The sequence below is a fragment of the Schistocerca serialis genome, chromosome 8 (genome assembly GCF_023864345.2).
Source record: "Schistocerca serialis cubense isolate TAMUIC-IGC-003099 chromosome 8, iqSchSeri2.2, whole genome shotgun sequence".
NCBI lineage: Eukaryota > Metazoa > Arthropoda > Insecta > Orthoptera > Acrididae > Schistocerca > Schistocerca serialis.
In genome coordinates, this window is record NC_064645.1 from 549522041 (window position 1) to 549545682 (window position 23642).

General features: G+C 42.6%; 1 protein-coding gene across 3 annotated transcripts in view; it reads left to right on the plus strand.

Moving 5' to 3' along the window:
- Positions 1–23642, plus strand: part of LOC126416650 (uncharacterized) — a 392607-nt gene that overhangs the window by 91853 nt on the left and 277112 nt on the right. Inside the window, exon 1 of one of the 3 annotated variants that reach the window (XM_050084445.1) lies at positions 21381–21450. The exons of the other annotated variants lie outside the window; for them this stretch is intronic. The gene's annotated coding sequence lies outside the window, so the exon portion shown is untranslated. Of the gene's footprint in view, positions 1–21380; positions 21451–23642 lie in introns of those variants that run through there. 3 annotated transcript variants of the gene reach the window in all.

Consider the following 23642-nt stretch of genomic DNA (forward strand, 5'->3'; position numbering starts at 1 on the left):
GAGAGAGCTTTGGTGCGAGTTTAAATGTAGCCAAACCCTCACAGACAAACAAACGTTGAGCGAATCCAAAATTAACGTAAGGAGAGCCATATGTGAAGCGCTAGATCAATTCGAAAGTAAAATTCTGTCTACCGGCTTGACAGAAAATTCTAAGAAGTTTTGGTCTTACGTTAAATCAGAAAATGGATTGAAGCATCTGTCCAGACAGTTTGTGAACACAGTGACATTGAGAAGGAAGGCTATACGTGACATTAAACGTTTCCAAAGTTGTTTCACAGAGGAAAATCGCACAGTAGTGCCTCTCTTAAATCGTTGCACGAACGGCAAAATAGCTGGCAGTGAAATAAGTGGGCAAGGGATAGAAAATTGCACAACAGAGGGAATGCCACTAGAACTGACGGGATACAAATGCGAGTCTACCAATACGATCCTACATAAAGTATGCGAAAGAACTTGCACCTCATATAGCAGCTGTGTGCCGTAGGTCTTTGGAGGAGCGAAGTATTCCTGATGTTTGGAAAAAGGCACACGTTATTCCCGTTTTCAAGAAGAGCCGTCGAACAGACATACAAAACAATAGGCCTGTATTCTGACGTCAGTCAGTTGTAGAATTTTGGAGCATTTTCTATACTCGCGTATTATGGCATTTCTAGACGTTGGAAATCTCTGTAGGAACCAAAACGGGTTTCGGAAACATCGATCGTCTGAAACCTAGCTCGCTCTGTTCGTCCACGAGACCCAGAAAGCAGCAGCTACAGGCGCCCAGGCACTAGAGATCAGAAACGAGCTCCGTATACTCACTTTAAACTCCCCAGCAAGTCCTGTGTCGTCCCCTCAGAACTCGCCAGCTCCACGTGACCCTAGACTCGACTCGTGAGTCTTCGCCCCAGCCCACTCATCACCTGAGTCTGTTGTCGGAACAAGTGGACCCGATTCGCTCACAAGGGAAAGTCCACATCGCACCCCCCCTCCCCCCTTCCCCCCCCCCCCCCCCCCCTCAGATTTGGTGGTAAGAGCCCAGTATACAGCCCGTCAAAAGCTGATCACAGATCAAGCACGAAAACAAGAAGAGGGTGTACTGGACTGTGAAAAAGAAAGCAAAATAGAAACAGTGAAGGATCCAAGTACAAGAAGGGCAACATGAGATAATCTGTCAAAGCCGCGGTGACGCGGTTAAGTGGTCACGGTGTTGGATTGCGAAGCGGGCGAGCCGGGCTCGAAGTTCCCTCGTAGTATTTTTTTTTTTTAATTTTATTTTTTCCGCTGTTCGCTAAATTCAGATTTGTCTGTGTCCTGGTGTAACGTCCGTTTGCAACAGCGAGATGTGGGGACGGGACTATAATGAAGATGATTCCGCACAACTACCCTAGTAGCAGTCACAAGAAAGTGGCTTTCGAATGGGAAACGCTAGCGTACGATGATAAGCGACAAGTGAGTCGAATCCTCCACAGGAAAACACGACTGGTGTGTCATACACGGCTTTAGAGACAGTAAGTCTGTCATATGATAGGAATCTCGTATCGATTCACATAATTTGTACGCTTGGTGAATGAATGAGATATGCCTCCTCGCCAGAGCTAGGTGTTCGTATGAAAGTGATGTGATCACTCTCAAGGAAATGGTGAAAACATAATAATTTGGTCACATAAGCTGCAACAACAATTTCTCTCTATTCTTTCAAACATATGTCGAAGTTGCTTACCGTTTTGAAAGTTCTGACTGTTGAATTCCGTTGTTGCAACATAGTTCACACCGTTTATTTGTTCTTCTCATTTCTGTGAGACGTCTATGTCGTATCTCGCCTGGTCTCTCAATTCTTCAGATTTACTTGCAACAGTAATGTACTCTTACCACATGACTCGTATTCTGTAGCCAGTGTATAGTATCAGAACTACCAAGACTACTGAAAGTGAACAGACATTTCAGTGACCAGACGGACACTTCATAATGTTGTAAAAAAAAAAGAAAAAAAAAAAAAAGGCCGGCACGAGGGAGTTTTGAATACAGTTCGTCCGCTTAGCAGTCCAACACCATGAGCACTTAAAAACAACGCCATGGATCTCCCATTTCGCCCACTGTTGCACTTGTTAAGTTTGGACTGTTCACTGTTTATATTTTGCTTTTTGCTTTGTTTTCACTGTTCAAGATACCTTCTTCTTGTTTTCATGCTTGATCTGTGTACAAATAAATCTCGGAGGGATGTGATGGCGAGTTTCCCTTGTCAGAAAGGAGAGCGAGTTGACGAGTTCGCAAGTATAACCACAGACTCGCGGCGTTCCTGCTACATACGCAACTATTTCGAGAGAAATTTCCGCTATTAAACTGTAAAATACCATTAATTTGTTTCGCAATCATGATTTCGGATTGATAGCCACCTCAAATGCAAATTGAAATGTCACAAATATCCGATATGCCTAAATTGCAGAAGTGAGTTACAAGATGTACACGGAAAGTAAGGTCCGATTTGGCGTGAAATATAAACCACTGTGAAAATCCGATGGAACTTCGCACAGATGTGTTAGGCAGTGTCTTTAGTATGCCTGTCGATGGCTTCACATCGCTCTTTTTCGTTCAGAGCCCAAAGTGATCATGTAGAAATTCCTAAAATAACTGTCTCCCGCTAAGTATGTGGATCTGATGAGAGATTTCGCCTGAAGCTATGCAGCCCACATAACGTAAATGCCATGCGTTTCTTTTTGCAAGACAATTCTCAGCCGCATTCTGCAGGGGCAATGAAGATGCTCCTCCAGCGTTTTTGTTGGGAAGTGTTTGATCACTCACAGTACAGCCCTTAATTGGCTCCTTCTGATGGTCATCTCTGCTCACATGAACCACTGGCTATGAAGAAAATATTTTGGCACAAACAACGAAAGGCAGACCAGCGTAGAGAATTGGCGGAAAGCACACACCGCTGCTTTCTGTGAGGAGGGTAATGGAAAGTTTGTACAATCTTGGACTGCATAACTGTTGCGAATAGAAAATTTTTGATTTTCAGTGTGGTTTCCATTTTGCGACCGATCGGACCTTACTTTCCGAACAGCCCTCGTATAATACCAATATAAAGACTGACTGGTTAGCAGTGAATATTGTTTTGTTCATACATACTTTTATATAGATACAACGTTATTGAAGACTGATGTAAATTTATTTTAATATTCAGTACCTATTCAGAGAATGTGTAACAATTAGTTGACATATGTACAAACATTCGAAGTGTTATCGAATCTGTAATGACAGTACCAGAAAGCATGACATGAGGATGAAGTGCCATCTCTAAATGCTGATTAATTATCAAAATAAATTACAGAAATGAATAGTAAGTTACATAAGTTGCTGTTAGCCCATAAATGTAAACCGTCGTGACCAAATGAATACAGAAATAGCAAGCTTTTTTGTCACAGTGATATAACAGTGACGTTGCTCTGTGTCCGTTTTCGTTTTACACAGCACATGTGTTTTCCCATGGTGGAGGTGGAATAAACAAGAATACAACCACTTTGTTTGCATAGGACGAAATTTGTGTTTTTCTTCCGAAGCATGGACTGTAGCATGAAACTTCTTCCCCTTTTCATAAATGCTGAAATTTAAAAATAGTTTTGATTTGTTAAAATTCGTTAAAAATTATATAAAAATCATGTCATATTAAGCAATGTATAAAACCTGCCTATGACTGTTCTTTTGGCGAATACAGGGAAGTATGAGTAGACAAGAGATTATTTCAGTGCACCTACAAAACCTCGACCTCCGCCTGCCGTTGCCCTTCGTTTCACTGACAACACATTGGGATCGTTACTTCACCGTTTGCACCATTTGTGCGTTTAGGTATAATTTTAATCTTTTCTGTAATTATGTAGATAGTTACTTGGCACATTTTATAGGCTCTATAATGAGTCTTTGTCTCCTATTTATTTATTAGCAGTCTGGAGATGATTACTGCCTGGTCGAAAAGTGTTACAGAGGTGTAAAATGCTCATCTCATTGGATGGTAAAAATCAAAGTTCAAAGACTTTTGTTGGCACAGAATGTCACACCATTCCGAATTCCATATTTGTAAATCGGGATTACACGAAATAAAGTGACGTTCTGGTACAACTACAAGAGAAAGTCATTATGACAATTTTTAAACGTTTAGAGACAAGCTGTGCTATAGAATCGACAGTATGCTACAAAAGTAGTGACCCACTAGAATGCATCAGTGGGCATCAGCAGAAACTTATTCTAGATGGGACAGGACTGTAAAATTGCCTGTTTTTTACATAACATTTGTTAAGCTTGAGAAGTGTCAGGCCCCAAGAATTAAACTTGACAGGAAGTGCAGAAAACTTTAATTTAAAAAAGGTTGATAATTATGCTGTCAATGTTGTTTGAGGATAGATCACTTTTATATCTAAAACATAAGCACATTCCACTAGTGTATGAAACTGCAAAGTACTTTTTACGCTGTTAATATGAATGTGATCGCCATCATTTTGATTTAATTATCTGATAGTAAGTCCTGCTATGATCAGATCCACCGTACATGATGAGTTACGAAATAAAGATGGAATTTTTTTTACAAACAATAGATTTTTTTATTCGTATACCAACGACGTTAGGTTGACACTGTTAATTAAAAACTAAAACAGAATAAAACATTTCGACAGAGGAAGTCCTATTGGATATCAACGGAATATCTAGGAAAAGTGCCACTGATTAATTACAAAATGTAGAAACAGGAACTAACATTTTATAAAGTACTTATTCAGTATTGATGCCATCTACACCACTTATTTCATACACAAAACTGTACATCTGATCATGTTAATCGGTTGTATTGCCCTCTGATCTCTTCCTTATTATTTTTTAATGTTAACTGGAATTATAAAAGATGGTTTGGTGAAGCATATAATGAAAATTGAACATAATATGTTTTGAAAGCTACATTTTGGGGTTGTTTTGGTAAAGTGTAACTCAGGGCCAGCATTCGAGGAGATGAAGGCTGTAAAACTTCCAAACAACCATCAAACTACTCGGCAGAATAACAGCCTAGCAGTGCACCATGGTGGTATTCGTGTCCTCAATTTGACACGTTACTGTGCAGGCATGGCAACTCAGTCGCTGCTTGTTTCGCTGTGTCAAGATCCCAAAACCTGGTGTTTGTTACACATTCGAATGGTCGACCTAAATTTAAAAAATATAAATGACCATGAAATAATGGTGACCTAATTAGTGATGTTCCGCTGAATAAACTTAAGTTTCTTAGTCAAGACTGATTAATTCCACGTCTGCAATTCTGAGGTAAAAAGAGTTAAATCAAACCTACCAACCAGCTGAAAATCAATAAAGCTATGATCACTCTCGTCCTGTATCTTTACTCAAACGTGCAAAAAGCAGGACAAAGACAATTAGATAGATTTATTCTCTGCCATTAAATACAGTTCGTACAAGTAAGTAATACCGGTGTTGTAGAATAATAAGAGGCTTACACATGCATCCATAAATCCAACCAGTCACTCGAAGTACAATAACGAGTCGAAACCAAGTAAATCACTTAATATTGTTAACATACCAGACCAAAACATGTGTAGGCCAGCTGTGAGAATTGAATGTAGTCCCTGTTGCTCTTCTCGACCAATCTGAACAAAGTATATTTTTGATAGGCTCGCGCCCATGGCGTGTAATGGCGGGTTATAGATATGTCCGATCAATTTTTAATTATTTATTGCAGGATAAATGAAAATCTGCGGAGCATTGCGAATGCACTGAATGAGTGTGAGCATATGGGGCTACTATTGTACATATTAAAATAAAATTGTAGTGAGGAACGTGGAGCAAACGCTACACTTACACAGAGCGTCGCAGAAAAACGGGCCTACTCGGATACAGCGAAACAGGTCAAGGACTATGTTGACATTTCGCGCACTGTTCATATCTTGAAAATGGTGTCTTGTAGGTGGCCACCGTTGTTACGTTGACACAAAGACAGAATGTGATGTAAACCGTTTACGACACGTCCAAGCATCAGGGATGTTTGTGACCGCTGCACGAATGGTGTCTTTAAGTTCTGTAATTGTGTTTAGATGTCTAGCATACATCCTCTTTCTCAGGAACCCCAAAGGAAGTAATCACAGACCGGTAAGTAGGGAGAGGTTGGAGACCACGAAATGTCCCCATTCCTTGGAATGACGTGATTACCAAACATTCTGCCCATTGCTGCCATTGAAATTTGAGCACAATGAGACATAGCCCCAACTTGCTGAAACCAATTACTGCAAGAAACTGTTGAAGTTCAGATTCGAGGAATATATAAGCCGCGCAAGATACCGCTGATATGCGACTGTGGTTGCTCATCCATGTAGATGCTCAAAAAAGAAATGGCCGATTTTGCACACTAAAGAGACAGCGGAGGGTACTTTGACTTTCTGGCGTCGTCGCACCATTAACGGCAGTCTTGCTTGTTGACATAACCACGGAAATAGGTCTAGGCCTCGTCACTCAGCCATAGCAAATTTAAGAAGCCGCCGTTGCCCCTATTTTAGTCAACAGTTAAACAGACAATCATTCGCTTTACATAATCACTTTCATTTAACTGTTGCACAACCTGTACCTTTTGCGGCTGCAACTTATAAATCGTTCCGTAAAATTCTGTGCACACTACTGCCGCAGTTTGTCTCACAGAATGCTTTGGACTGCTGGTTACAGCATTTTGCACCTACCTCATTTTTTTCTGTGACTGACAACTTTTGGCACTTCCTGGCGATTTCAGCTTAAGTGTATTTCCTTCAAAGTTGTTTTTTCCGATAGCGCGGTTGCGTGTGCCGATGTTACAGGATCATTCGGTCTAAGGTTGCAACGAGGATGGTATTCCCGTCTAGCAGCAGCAACAGTCACAGTTTGTGTAAAAAGCCGCCGGCCGAAGTGGCCGTGCGGTTAAAGGCGCTGCAGTCTGGAACCGCAAGACTGCTACGGTCGCAGGTTCGAATCCTGCCTCGGGCATGGCTGTTTGTGATTTCCTTAGGTTAGTTAGGTTTAACTAGTTCTAAGTGACTAATGACCTCAGCAGTTGAGTCCCATAGTGCTCAGAGCCATTTGAACCATTTTTTGTAAAAAGCCGTCAGAGCCACAGCACGTTCAGGCCCTCTCCAGCGCTCCGTCTCAGCAAATGACGTACCTGCCTGAAACATATGACAAACATTCAGTGTTGCCAATAGTACCAGTCCACTTTCAGAGACAGGCTAAACAGTCCGTTTTTCTGCCACATCCTATATGTTGTCAAGTGGTGCCACAAATTTCTCTTCTCCCCAATTCTGTTCACTACCTCCTCAATAGTTATGTGATCTACCCATCTACTCTTCAGCATTCTCCTGTAGCACATTTCTAAAGCTTCTGTTCTCTTCTTGTCTAAACTGTTTATCGTCCGCGATTCACTTGCATACATCGCTACACTCCATATGAATACTTCCAGTAAAGACTTCCTGACGCTTAAATCTATACTCGATGTTAACAAATTTCTTTTCTCCAAAAACGCTTCTCTTGCCATCTCCAGTCTACATTTTACATCCTCTCTACTTCGACCACCATCAATTATTTTGCTGCCCAAACAGCAAAACTCATCTACTACTTTGTTTCATTTCCTAATCTAATTCCCTCGGCATCACCTGATTTAATTCGACTACATTTCATTATCCTCGTTTTGCTTTTGTTGATGTTCATCTTATAATCTCCTTTCAAGATACTGTCCATTCCGTTCAACTGCTCTTCCAAGTCCTTTGCTGTGCCTGACAGCAAACTTCATTGTTTTTATTTCTTCTCCCTGGATTTTAATTCCTAGTCAAATTTTTTTCTTCTGTTTCCTTTACTGCTTGCTCAATACACAGGTTGAATAATATCGGGGATAGGCTACAACGCTGTCTCACTCCCTTCTCAATCACTGCTTCCCTTTCGTGACCCTCGACTCTTATAACTGCCATCTGGTTCCTGTAAATAGCCTTTCGCTCCCTATATTTTACCCCTGCCACATTCAGAATTTGCAAGAAAGTACTCCAGTCAACAATGCCAAACCCTTTCTCTAGAAATGCTGTAAACTTAGGTATGACTTTTCTTAACCTATCTTCTTAGATTAGTCGTAGGGTCAGTATTGCCTCGCGTACTCCTACATTTCTCCGGAATCCAAACTAATACTCCCCGAGTTCGGCTTCTACCAGTTTTTGCATTCGTTTGTAGAGAATTCGTGTTAGTATTTTACAACCGTGACTGATTAAACTTACAGTTCGGTAGTTTTCACACCTGTCATGATCTGCTTCCTTTGGAATTGGAATTATTAGATGCGGTATCGACCGCTACTCGTTCGGCCGCACTTCCAAATACGAGCGCCGCCAGTTACGTCGTCGCGATTCCCTCTCCAGAGCTCCATCGGTCGGTGTACTTAAATTAGAATATTCGTGCACTTGAGACCACTTTTGTGTGTTTGCCACATGAATAACATTTACAGACTTTCATAGTGGCCACGGCTCGACATCTTCTGAATATACATTGTACTGAAGAGTGACAGATTTATAAATCTTTCATATCTGTATATATTTCGACATTCAGATCTGCTGTTAGCGACTGACTCTGCCACTTTAGCAACAAAATTATTTTTACTATTTGATATTAGATGTACAATAAATTAATGTCTGAATTCTCTGTTCGTGAACGGCATCTGTTCCTCGCTCCTGTTCCCACTAAACCACACAGCGTTCGAAGGAAGACATAACAGCGAGGACCTCAAACACTAATGCAGTACTCAAGGTTGGGTCGCACTGTCGTTCTACATACGATCACCTTTAAACATGAGCTACGCTTTCCTGGAATTCTCCCAATAAACTGAAATCGACTACTCAGCTTCCTCACAGTCGACCTGATGTGCTCGTTCCATTTCATATCTCTTTGCAACAATCCGCTTAGGTAACGAAACTTCCTGGCAGATTAAAACTGTGTGCCGGACCGAGGCTCGAACTCGGGACCTTTGCCTTTCGCGGGCAAGTGCTCTACCAACTGAGCTACCCAAGCACGACTCACGCCCCCTCCTCACAGCTTTACCTCTGCCAGTACATCGTCTCCTACCTTCCAAACTTTGCAGAAGCTCTCCTGCGAAACTAGCAGAACTAGCACTCCTGAAAGAAAGGATATTGTGGAGACATGGCTTAGCCACAGCCTGGGGGCTAGTTTCGCAGGAGAGCTTCTGCAAAGTTTGGAAGGTAGGAGACGAGGTACTGGCAGAAGTAAAGCTGTGAGTACCGGGCGTGAGTCGTGCTTCGGTAGCTCAGTTGGTAGAGCACTTGCCCGCGTAAGGCAAAGATCCCGAGTTCGAGTCTCGGTCGGGCACACAGTTTTAATCTGCCAGGAAGTTTCATATCAGCGCACACTCCGCTGCAGAGTGAAAATCTCATTCTGGTTGTAAATGTTTCGTCGAAGGACGAGCGCCATTGGCGTCGTTGACATGTCCTAAGTATTCAATCCTTGTGTTGAAAAAAAGGAAATTTATGCAAGTTATAGCTGAGGCCCGCCTCACTTAAAACTTGAAAGAGACAGCCAAAATTTTAAGGTGTTGTTCTGGTGTACGTCCGGATATGATTATGTCATCAAGATAATTAAAAACAAGAAAGCACCTTGAACGTTACTTGTTCGAAAAATTTTTCAAACAACGCAGGTGCGAAAGCACTTCCAAAAGATAAGTGTTGATACTCAAAAAAGCCGACAAGAGTATTCACAACAAAAATTTTCTTTGTCCCTTCGTCCAATGGTGATTGAAAATAAGCTTCTGAAAGATCAGTTTCTGAGAAGAGCTGTCCTCACACTAGGTGATACAAGATGTCGTCTATACCTGGGAGCGGGTAGGAATTTACTGTGCGTTTGATATCTGCACACCGACGAATTTCCCTATTTGGTTTATGAATGAGGACTAAGGGTGATGCCCACTGACTTGCTGAGATTGTTTTTCGACACCAGTGGATTCCAGCTTCTGAATTTCTGTAGCCTCGTCGTCGCGTAATGCATGCAGCAGAGCGCTTGACTGCGCCAAAATTGGGGTTGTGCATTTCCTTCCAATGTAATGGGAGTGTGCGAAATCTTTTGCACATCCTAGAATATCGTCTAACAAATGTTGATGTTTATCATAGAATTGTTGAATTGCTGCATGGGACACTTTCATGTCAATGGCATGTACATTGTCCTGTATGTCTAATCCGAAGGAATCAAATGCATCCATACCGAAAATATTTGGGCTCATGCATGAGCAGACTACAGTGAAAGGGACTTCGTTAGTACTGCTTCTGTATTTTCGTATTTTGCAGGTAAACGGCACGTCCCAAGCTCTGAGATGCCGTCGCCGTTATCGCGAGTGACACGCAGACACGATGTTTCCAAAGGTGGTTGGCCAATTTTTTCACATGCATCTAGGTTAAACAACGTGACAGAAGTTCCGGTACCTACACTGAAGCCCAAAGAAACTGGAATATAGGTATGAGTATTCAAATACAGAGGCATGTAAACAGGCAGAATACGGCGCTGCGCTCTGCAACGCCAAGTGTCTGTAGCCGTTGTTAGATCAGTACTGTTGCTACAATTGCAGGCAACAAAGATTTAAGTGAATTTGAAAGTGGTGTAATAGTAGGTGCTCGAACGATGGGGCACAGCACCTCCGAGGTAGCGATGAAGTGGGAGTTTTCCCGTACGACCATTTCACGAATTTACCGTGAATATCAGGGGAATCCGGCAAAACATCAAATCTTCGACATCGCTGCAGCCGGAAAAAGATCGTGCAAGAACGGGACCGACGACGACTGAAGACCATCGTTCAACGTGACAGATGAGCAACTCTTCCGTATATTGCTGCAGATTTGAATACAAGGCCATCAACAAGTGTCAGCGTGCGAGCCATTCAACGAAACATCATCGATATGGGCTTTTGTAGCTGAAGGCCCAGTCGCGTACCCTTGATGACTGCACAACACAAAGCTTTACACCTCGCCTGGGCCCGCCAACACCGACATTGGACCGTTGATGACTGGAAACATGGTGCTAATCGGACGGGTCTCGTTTCAAGTTGTATCGAGCAGATGGACGTGTACGGGTATGCAGACAACCTTATGAATCCATGGACCCTGCGGGGACTGTTCAAGCTGTTGCAGGCTGTGTAATTGTGTGGAGTGTGTGCAGCTGGAGTGATATGGGACCCCAGATACGTCTAAATCCGACTCTGACCGGTAACACGTACGTAAGCATCCTGTCTGATCACCTGCATCCATTCATGTCCATTGTGCATTCCGACGGACTTGGACAATTCCAGCAAGGCAATCCGACACCCTACACGTCTAGAATTGCTACAGAGCGGCTCCAAGAAAAGTCTTCTGAGTTAAAACACTTCTGATGGCCACCTAACTCCCCAGACATGAACATTATTGAGGATATCTGGGGTGCCTTGCAACGTGGTGTTCAGAAGAAATCTCCACCCTCTCGTACTCTTACGGACTTATGGACAGCACAGTAGGATTCGTGGTGTCAATTCCCTCCAGCACTACGTCAGACATTAGTTGAATCCAAGCCACATCGTGTTGCGGCACTTCTGCGTGCTCGCGGGGCCTCTACACTACACGATATTTGGCAGGTGCTGCAGTTTCTTTGGCTAGTCAGTGTAGCTGAAAAGGCGCTGACTGATTACAAATGTGCAGTGTAATCCACAGTTTGCGGTGTGTTCTCTGAATGCAATTGTCCATTCCGAGTTGTGAAAGACTGTTCTATGTTTCCACCTGCGCACTAGGGCGTTTTCGTAAAATTCTAGACTGGGAGAGACGTTTTGCAGTGTGTGGTACTCGATTTAAAAGCGTGTGTATGCATTTTCTGCGTCGTCGTTTGTCTGATTTCTGAGCAGTAGGAGGTGCAGAATCTGAACATAAAATTGATTTCCATCTTTCCTGCTTTACATTATTACCGTGTGGAACAGAAGAGGGCTTTCTAGTCATTTGCAGGCAGACCGGTTTTGTATGCCCTGCGCGATGACAAAAATTGCATTCAGCTTAGCTGAAGAAGCAATTCGTCCAATCATGGGTGACGTAGCATTTCAGACATGATTTCACTTTACGCAGAGCTGGGACAGAGCAATTAGCGGTGCATCGGCGGGGCAAACGCTACATATAGTGTGTCCGGCCGCCTGGTCATCTAGTGCTGACTTGCGCGTACTGTGGCTGGGGCTCGGGTTGTTTTGCCTCAAGTGAATAACTGGTAAGCAGAAATCTGACTCGACTAAACCTTGAACTTCGGTGCATCGATAACTTTAAGCAGTTCAGTTGAGAGGCACCCACATGCCTTTCTCATACTGTGGCATCAAGCAGTCAGGCCTGCAAGATGAGTGGTATGCCAAGCGAGTGGAGTTTTTCTTATTTCTCAATGACTGATTATGAGCTCTAGTACCCACAATTAAGCTACAAATTATTCTCCTGTCTGAATATTACGCAACGGAAACGGATAACGCACATCTGACTATTAGAAATTTATACACGCTCTGCCAATACCACATTTTCTTTCTTACTCAACGGCTTTGATCAATACGTGGCCATCACACTGAATATGAATGGCGCACACATTATAAATTCTGGATATTATGACTACACACTATTCGAAAAACAAGGCCATCAATCTTTTTCTTTTCACTATCTTTTTTATTCCGATAAATTCTATTATGAACCAAAGATAAACTAAACACACCATTACATTTTATACAAGAGTTACACATGAGAAACTCCGCCCAGTGGGCATGGCTTTACATTGGTGATTCTCTATCTTGTGGTCTCGTAATTATCTAACGCTATTGTGCACTTCCTGGATAGGATGGTGGATCTTTTGCTATATCTCACACTTCGACTCTCACACCCATCATCACGAAAATTTCCTCCAGACCGAGCGGTACATAAAGGAACATGCATAACCCACTGCCTCTGAACCTATCTTGCTACTCTCCCATGCAAACCACACATACTTAAATTACATGAAATACATCACACTGGCAACATACATCACAAAGAATAGTCACAACGTTAGAATCGCTTCACTTTCAGCTTTCCCACTTCAATTAGTATTCATCCCAGTTTCACACGACACTACCCCACTTCGTAACTTTTCTTTCCCACTACGAACACTGGAGGATATATGCACGTCTTCCTGAGCAATGCAAGCCAAGTGGCGTTGCTGGATAGACGGCTGACTCACCTTGCTTCTCTCTCAGAGTATTAGAGTTTGAATCCAGCGTCACATGGGAACATAACACGCAGAGTAATATTTAAGAACATATTCGTCACACACGCGAGTCCTCAACTGATACCATGGACGAGTACTTCTCTTCATCCTTTGTCTCATACACAGATTGAGACTCACACAGTACTCACCACGTGGAAGTCCTCGTCTCTAATTTCAAGTCCTGCACACGCCAGTTCTTAAATGTTTCCAACTTATAGTACACACGCTAGTAATTCAGCTTAATTTAAGCACTCGGAAGTGAAGTGTCGGCAGAAGTGCCAACACCGTGTTGTTTGAGGAAGCCGAAATGCACGCTATAAGCTCACGCAGGCTGGCGTGAGGTCTGAAACAGGATACGTAATGAATGCTATAAAGAAAAGTACGTAGCTGCTGGAATACTTAACTTTAATCCACAATTGGTGAACATTGGTCTTGTTACTGTGCATGCTTCATTAGATACATAGCAAAGGATAAATGGCGCCTTGCTAGGTCGTAGCAATTGACTTAGCTGAAGGCTATGCTAACTATCGTCTCGGCAAATGAGAGCGTAATTCTCAGTGAACCTTTCCTAGCAACGTCGGCTGTACAACTGGGGCGAGTGCTAGAAAGTCTCTCTAGACCTGCCGTGTGGCGGCGCTCGGTCTGGAATCACTGATAGTGGCGACACGCGGGTCCCACGTATACTAACGGACCGCGGCCGATTTAAAAGTTACCACCTACCAAGTGTGGTGTCTGACGGTGACACCACAGGAAGTATTTCAACTTATTGCTACACGTGATTTCATTGTGACCGTTGGTCACTTCCGAAGATTACTACGATCCCCTTAATATTACCTGCCTGTCATTTAATTCTCCCCCCCCCCCCCCCCAAAGTTCCTGAAATAGAGAAATAATTATACCAAACACTCTTAAGTATTTCACATGCATACCATTTTATCCACTCTTTTGTCTTTACGGAGCACACCTAAGACCAGACCAACACAAGATCCAGCGCCAGGGTGCTGAAACATGGCCGTTCTTCAGGTCATCTCGCACCTCCGTCGTGGTGGGGCAAGACCATGCTACCATATTGGTCAGCCACATTTCAGGCGCTCAAAGCTCAGGTAAATTTCATCTCTTTGGTTCCACCAAAGGTGACCAAAGGACCATCTCAAAGATGATCATATAAGTAGTGGGACACTCTATGTGCCAGGCCACACTGCATTGTTGCCAAATTTATTCAAGATGGCGGCGATGACGACATCCAAGATGGTGGCATGTATACTTGGCAACAGCGCATGACTTCATCCAAGATGGCGGCTTTTGATGGGAAAATAGGCCAATTGTGCTACGCCCACTAACCTTCAGAAAAAATGGCGGAAATTTTGAATTTTGGCGGGAAAATATCCCAGTTGCGCTATGTCCACTGACCTAAGCCTCCAGAAGAAAAAATGGCGGGAAGTTTGAATTCCAACAGGATAATGCATGCAAAAAACTGTACTTGTCTTTATTATTATTTATTATCATTTATTAACATTCATTATCATTTATTATTATTTATTATCATTTATTATTATTTATAATTATTGACCTGCCTCCACTAGAAAATTCCCTCCAAAATCAAATTCCAACACCATAATGGCTGCAAAACCTTACTTTTGTTTATTATTATTCATTATCATTTATTAACATTCACTATCACTCATTGTCATTTATTATCATTTATTATCGTTCATTATCATTTATTATTATAATTCATTATTATAGATCTACCTCCATTAGAAAATTGCGCCACATTCAAATTCCAACACGATAATGTCTCGAAAACTGTACTTCTGTTTATTATTATCATTTATTATTTATTCAAGATGTCCGATTTTCTCGGCGATAAAGCCTTTTTCCTTACATTCATAACAAAAATCTATCACAAGTTCAAATCCCAACACCATAATTGATCACACGTACGAACTTTCTCCGTCACTTATCTTTTTTCACTGGTAGCCTATCATAATCGCGTCAAATAATAAATTGCACTTATAGTAACGTAAGTCACGTCCTTTGATTTTGCAGGGGAGAAGGGACTGAAGACTGTATATCAAGCAGAAGGGTCATCACTTGGTCTCCAACACAGTCAGCACACACATCTTTAATATCGCAGTGCAGTCACCACGACGTCCGCGCTCCAACTGAGAAAACAGAGCAAGCGCTCTCCGAATGTGGATGTGACTGGATACGCCTTGGTTACATTTACAGATAATTTTAGAACACAGAACTATAGGTTATGTCGCGGTCGCATGGATGGATGTGACATAACATCGGTAGAAATGCGAAAACTGATTAGTGCATAGGTATAAACTGACCTAATATACAACGAAATGCGGTGAAAATGAGGATGTACTTGCTTATCTTCTGGTTCGCAGGGGGCAATTTGTACATGGAGTCAAGTATGCTGCAACAAGAGGAATGTAGGAAAACGATGACATCGAAGCGAGCGGACTAAGGAAGGTAGTCAATTTTTTCTCGTTGAGTTCGTATTATAGTGTATGTCTACTGAGGTAGCAGTGATACGCGCGGGTTGAATACTGTATTTGATGCTTTTGAGGAGGACAGAGAATCATTCACGTCTAAACTTACTCACCTCTGTGTTAAAGGGTAACAGAGAGTGTACGGGATGATCGATTGAGACAGAGCTGTAACTAGGTAGGATTTAAATGTTGACTCATTTATTCTGGAGAAAGACGCTGAAGGTCGAATTTTTTCCAGTGTTCTATCTGGATGCTTTAGTCACGTGATATAGCCTGCGTTCTAGCCATATGCAGCTACAGTGCTTTACACATGATAGATTGGATGATTTACGTAAATATGCGTCGAACTACGTTGTGTATAAATATCACTCCGTTCTTGTTCTTCTTAACTGTATGTTATTAAATTAAGGCACTTTGAGATCTGTTACTATAAATCGATATGGTGTGCTAAGCTCCAATACTTGGGTACATCTCGAGAAATGTGGAGCACTTGGAGGCGTTAGGTCTAGGAAAGCTGTATTCAGACAAGAGAGGTGAAGTGTAGCTATATTCCTCTGCTCGGTTTAGGATTAATTGGGTAGCGATGTTGCGGGGTAGAGTGATCAATGCCGAAGTGAGGATGGTCTTTTAACGTAAGAGGGCGAGATTGCTCTGTGAGCGCCATAGGCAGAGAGATCGATCGAGTACTATGCGCGAGGTCTTAGAAATATGTATATCGTTGTCTGGTATACTTTGGTCGTTTTTATGTGTTCGAGAATGAAGTGTGAATGGACGTACTGAGCAGTCATCTACCAATGCTCGCAATGATACTTGCAAAGTAGAGGAGGTATGGTTTAGCTATGACATTGAAATTAGGAAAACATACTGTCACATGATTGGCCAGTGTGCTTTATTACGAGGACAAGGTGCGCGTCGAAATATGATTATCATTGGTTTGTGTTTAAGTATATAATATTAAATGCCCTATCCTCAGTGAGAGGTGTGTGTATGTCGGTGAAAGTATTTGTTTATTTGATTACTTGTATGTGTAATTTAGTACATTTAAGTCTTCACCAAATATGGCTGTCTGTGGAAAAAGGAATTATTATCTTCTATTGAGCTGGGTTGTATGTGGGGGCGTAAATGCTTGTTCAAAATTATTATAACAGGGTGGGTGGCATATAAGTAGAACAAGTTCTGTGAAAGTGTGTGTAGAAGGAGTGAACGAGTGGATGACACGACTCATCTACGACTGTATCATTAGGACATGTAAATAAATGTCGGATAATCTAAATTGAGGTCATTTTTTTCTTTTTAATCATATGTATGACTTCTGCTTGGAGTTATGTTTGTCTATTTGTTCTAAATGAATACTCATCTTTGCTTAGAAAGTGAGCTTTGACAGAATTGTCGGCGCAACGTGAATGACGACGGGTTCGCTGGTTGGGGGAGACACTGTTTACATGTCGAGTTGGAGACGCAGGGGAGGATAGAGATCTGCGCTATTCAGGAATCCGTCCATGCAGTGTATGTCGTTAGACAATAGCTGGAGCGCTGGTATAGAGAGAGAGCCCACTGCAGCATGCTGGTCCTGGGGCTTAGTGGACGGCTGTTTAGATGGACAGATATGTGGCTTTGACATGCCGCCGTCGGCGCTTGAATTGCAGGCGAATGGTCAAGACAAGGTCCTGTTGCAGTAACTGAGGTCATTCTGCTTGTAGACAGGCTGCAGATGGTAACTGATATGTCTTTCTCCGACTTAAATTGCATATATCAGATGCGCAAAGATCTGGAAATGGGATCAGTTGAACGATGTGTAGAGTGTGACTAAAGCCAAGTTGGAATTTTAATGTAGCATGCAGGTTCAGGAAAGGTGACACGTTTCACATTGGGTGCAGCCGTCTTGAATAATGGTAATTGCGTAATCAACTGACATGATGACAGAGCGCTCTGGTGGTTGTCATAGGAGCTAAACACAGTTGAACTTGGAGCCATTTTCGTTAGTTAACATGATATAAATAATAATAAATAATAAATCATAATAAATAATAATAAATGATCACAAATGATAATAAATAATTGGAGCAGCTGTCCGAATGCAGAGACCTGTTGGGGTGTATGGATCTGTAAGAGCGAACTTTGATGTCCTCTAGACGACCGAATAGCTAAGTAATATTATGTGTTGGGCAGCTTTGGTGATCAAGTCAGAATTTGAGAAGATGATTGATTTGGGTTGGAGTGTTATTAGATGGGATGTAGATTGTTCCGTTGACTACTTCTGCACATTTGCTTCCTTTATTTAGCTGAGTGAAGATCGATTGTGGTGTGTTGGATACATGCTTGTCTGTTCTCTAGACCTGGGACAGACCTTAGTTGACATGCAAATTATAGCCAAGATCTCGAAAATGTTACAAGACTGAGACCGGTATTCGAGAGTGGAAATATCATTTTGCGTATGTTTGTTCCTAGTTAGTCAGTGGTTTACAGCATGCTGCACACAGATAAAGTTCGGCGTTTGTAGAGAATTAATTTGAAGTATATATCTTGGGAATTATGATGAACTAGTGATCGGTAGGGTGTAGCCTAGTGCATGATATTGAGAAGTACAGCTAAAATCGTGTAATATTATGGGGAAAGTACATGTGTTCTTGCAGTCTATGAGTCTGAGGTTGTTAGTAGAAAAGCGAACAGACAAGGAAGGAGAGACAGTAAAGTGTTTGCGCTGAGGGAGGGGGTGATAATGATTTTGTAAAAAGAGTTCTGAGGGTGGCTTAGGTCCGTTGATGTAAGAGGGAAGATGAGCTCTGAGTGTCGGGTCTGTAGAGAGAAAGAGCAGGTTGACGGTGCTTTCCTAGGATTGGAGAGCATTGGGGTATATAGACACTGTAGGAATAGGAAATTTTTTTCGCATGCTGTAGAGATATACTGGATAAGTACACTGTTTTGTGTCAAATGTGTATATACTGTATTGTAAAGTTACTGTGGTATACATTGTGTAGTCCCTGTGTATATGGTATTGTAAAGTTAATATTGTTTATGTTATGTGATGAGTAGAGAGGAGTCGTAAGGACGGTAGAGATATTTCCAGAGTAACAGAGGTCAAGAGAGTGTATTTCCGATACTTAGCTCATTGTCGAATGCCAGTCAATTGAGACCGCGATCGTAACATTTAACTGTAAGTATAAGGACATCAACGACTTCGGTATTCGAGAGTGAGAATATCATTTCTTGGTCTGTTTGTTTCTAGTTACTCAGTGGTTTACAGGATGCTCTTGTAGTCTGAGTGTGGAGAGAAGGCAAGGAAGAAGAGAAAGTGACGCATTTGTGTTGAGGGGAAGCGATCGCCGAAATTCTGGACCAATTATGAGAGGGACTTCTGTCCGTTGATGTAGAAGGGCTGATTACCGCTGAGTGTCATGTGTGTAGAAAGAAAAAGCAGGTTCACAGCGCTACCTTAGGAATGGAGAGCATTGGGGCATATAGTCGGTATTGTAAAGTTACTGTGGCATACAAACGGGTCCTTACGAAATTAGGACTGTAAATTCGATAAAAAGGAATAAGAATGATTAATCGGTTGTTCTGGGATATAGGAGGGTTGAGAACTTTTGCGTATGTTGAGAGCTGGAAGGGTATGAGGTTAGGAGCGCATTCAGTATTATTTTGGTGAACAAGTTCTGTTAAGGTAAGAATTTGAATCTACAAATAAGGTGAGAAAACACGAAAACGAGCGTTAACTATTTCTGGGGGGGGGGGGGGGGGGGGGGGCGGCGCTATACAATTTTGGAGAGGTTTTTAAATAGTATGATGATTGTAAGGGGAGGGCAGCACTGGGATGTGTGTGTGAACTCGCTCTCAGCTCTCCTGAAAACAGACGTAAAGGTGGAGATGTGTCGCAAATAGGCCGGCAAGCAATGGAATGCGGCCGTAACACGTGTGTTGGACCGCACTGAGTTAGGACGGTGACAGACGACGCGCGCGGCCTGGCTTGGATAGTCATGTTCGGCGTCTAGGTGATATGAATTTCTCAGCTGTTAGGTGTGAATGCGGCTGTCATCAAGTCATGTTTGAGGGGTCGAACAGACACCTTTGAGTGAATTGAGAGCTGTCGGACGTGTGACTTTGTGTGGGACAGGTTGATTGCGCGCGTGTGTTGAGTTATTTTGCTGTGCGTTATTTGGACAGATTACGAGTACTGATGATGTTTAGAGTTATGTGTACTGCATTATTTAGGAGCAGTTTAATATTGTGCACTGAAATTAGGAGCTGTTTGCGTGTCTGCCGACTGTGCAACATGACACCAGGTCCGTCAGGGCGAGTGTTTTTTGTTTGAGAGTGATAGATATACTTAATGCCTAAATAAAATGTACGTTAAGTATTTGTGGGACGATATAGAATATGAGAGAGTTCGAGTTGGTTATTATTTTTTCTACTTGGAGGTTTTGTTAGATCGAATTGCTGAGGCAAGTAGCTACGTGGGCGCGAGGGATGTGATTGCAGCATATCTCCGCCTCTGTGGTTAACTACAGGTGGGGCGAGCGATGTTCTCAGCTTAGGTGCTGGGGGTGTGCTCTGCAATGTCCTAGACAGTGTGGTTTGAACAACAGTATTCGGGCCATAATTTAGCTAGAATATTTACAGAGGAGTATGTCCGACGCGAGTATAAAGGTTCAGGCTGTGACGTGGGTGGTCTCGCGTTCGTGGTGAGTGAGAGAGGCAAAGCAGACGTTTTTGAATCATCACAGGTGACTTAGGTTAATGGCTTCGTTTGCCACAATTTTCTTGTGTTGGTAGGGAAACACGAACTGACCATCAGAATTCCAAGTTGGCTTATTTGTATAGAAAAAATGTGATATACGTTAATGTAGGTTGGGGCACGTTAGTAAACGGCAGTACACATTAGTACATGTTGGCTGACGAACATGGGTCAGTAAGGGGCCGTGGTGGTCGGTAGGGACTTTAACTATTTCATTCCAAGTCCAGGTGGGGGTGGCACCGGTGAAAATTGATTCCCGATCTAGGTGGACGTGGAAGTTTTCCGCATCAGAGAGGTTAATTAATTGATCAATTTAATTAAGTAGTCATGGGAACTTTGTTACATTCACTTGCGGAGATACTAAGCTCGGCGCGCGCGAAGGCTCACGTGTACGGGCGTATGTTTTCGCGATGATCTTCAATTAGGTAAGTGCAGAATGTGGATAGAATAATGAGAGTGTGTTGATCAATTAAATTAGCGAGGGACGTCGTGGTGAGCTTATGTGCTGGACCACTTGTTCTGACGTCATGGAGGATTCCACTCTCGAGCAAACTTTGGCGCCAAACGCGCGGCAGGGCATTCTTTGTCAACCAGGTGCTGGATCAACCGACCAACCGTTATGAAGGCTGCATCGGCAGCTTCCAACCTGTCCAGCGAACAGCTTTGGCGCCAACTGGTCGGTGGGGGCGGACTCCACTGTCCAGGAAAACATGTTTACATCGCGGGCCTGCGAAGCGAGCCGGCGGCAGTAGGCTGTGACGTGAGCGGCCGCTGGTCCTCAGCGGGCACTGACGCATCCGGGCGGCCGTCACGTGAGGCGACCGCTCGCTTGCCGGTGGCGCGCGGTTCGGTGCGAGTCGGCGGCGACCATATGAACTAATTCAGTTGGACTGGGGACCTCGTGGCGGCTGGACTGCGACCTCTTGAATGTGTACTAACTCTGTTGGAGAACAAGTGATGACGGTACTGTTTGAAATAATTATTATTATTTGACGCGATTTTCATAGCTTAGGAGTGAAACAATAAGTGACAGCGAAAAATTCAAACTTCGTAGGATGAGGTGGACTTAGGTTAGTGCACATGGCCCAGTTGGTCTCTTTTTTTTCGTAGGTGTGACAGGTTATCGTGTTTGAATCTGAATTTGTGAGGGATTTTTTGTTATGGAAGTAATGGACTTGGCTTTCTTACCCCAAAAATCGACCATCTTGAATAAGTAATAATAAATAATAACAAATGCTAATAAATAATAGTAAATGGTAATAATAATAATAATAAATAGAAGTACGGTTTTCCAGAGATTATGGAGTGTGAATTTGAACATGGCGCGTTTTTCTGTGTTAGTGGAGGTAGGCCAATAATAATAAATGATAACTAATAATAAATAATAAGTAATAATAAATAATAAATGATAATAAATAATGATAATGAATAACAATAAAGACATGTATGATTTTGAAGCCATTACTGTATTGGAATTTGAATTTGGGGTGAATTTTCTCGTTGAGGTAGGCCAATAATAATAAATAATAATAAATGGTAATGAATGATTATCAATAATAAATAAAGACATGTACGGTTTTGCATGCATTATCCTGTTGGAATTCAAACTTCCTACCTTTTTTTTCTGGAGACTTAGGTTAGTGGATGTAGCCCAATTAGTCTATTTTCACGCCAAAATTCTAAATTCCCGCCATTTTTTTCTGCAAGTTAGGGTGTAGTGCACTACTGGAGTTCAGAAACTGCCTTATGACAGCCTTACATATCGAAATCTATAAGATGCAAAAGTTTCAAAAAGATATGCCCCAAGTAAATAAAGTACACTCGTTCCTCCTTCCATCAGCCTATGCACTGAAACAATGCAGAAAATTAGCAGTTGTTTGGCTATTTGGATGTAAATGTTTTGCATTATTTATGAGCAGTTCGCATGTCTGTAGGCTGTGCTATGAGTTATTTTTAACTGTTTACAATTAGCAAGCGTGTGTCTAGAGCATTATAAATGAATTATGTAGGAGTGTTTTGCAGGTCTGTATGGTGTAGAACATGTTGGTGTGATACATACACTCCATTCGTAAATAAAGTAAATTGGTTCCTCCATCCATGGGCCTAGTGTAGGGTGAGTCCTTTTAGCGGAAACGTGTAGGAAGAAATTGAATGCTGGTGCCTTAGTTTAGTGGTGATGAGCTTCGTTTGCAACAATTTTCTTAGGTTGGTGGCGGGAGCACAAGTGAGCTTTGTTTACTGACTGATCTCAGACTTGGCGCTGGTTCCTAGGAGGTTAGTACAAATGCCCTTTCTTTACTGCCAGAATTCAAACTCGGCGCTGGTTCCTAGGGAGAGGTGGCTGTCTGGTCCTCGAAAAGTAGTTGAAATTAGGTAGCTGAACTCCTTAGCATACGTATATGAAATTGTAAATTGAATTATTTAATATGATTAAAAACGAAATAGAAGTAAGTAGTTAGGTATTACAGAAGACTAGGTCCGTTGCGTGTATGGAGGGTGTGTGACGTAAGCGGGGTGGTGGTGCAGCGATTGTACAGTTATTAAGTGCATGTGAGAGAGTGTCAATTAGCGAGCGTTCTAGTGATGTCCAAACGTGCTGTTTTATATAGTCATGGCAGATTCCACTGTAGAGCAAACTTTGCCGCCAAAAGTGTAGCACTGCATTCTCGCTTGCACAGGGACACGTGGTGGTCGGTGAGCGATCGGCATCGACAGGTTTGAATGTGCCCAGAAAAACAGCTTTGGTGCCAAAAGTGTGGCGGGGAACAGCTGACCGTTGTGTGATTCAGCTCAGAGGCAAACAATTTTGGCGGGAAACGTGCGGAGGCGACGAATGCACGTGGTGAGCGGACAAGGGACCGCTGTGACGTCAAACTCGGCAAGTTCCAGCGTGTCCAGCTAAAACATATTTATGACGTGGGAGCGATCACTGGGCTCGCCCCCAGCGCACCGGCAGTCCAGTGCGGGCGGCCGCCTCACGTGACAGGCGTCGGCAATGTCTCCGCGCACTGGCCATAGGGTGGTGAGGATTTGAACTAATTCAGTTGGAGCACGGACATTGTGGTGACTGCACTGTGATACCAAAGATGTGTGTGCTGACTGCGTTGGAGACCAAGTTGTGACGGTACTGCTTGAAATCTTCAGTCCCTTCCCCC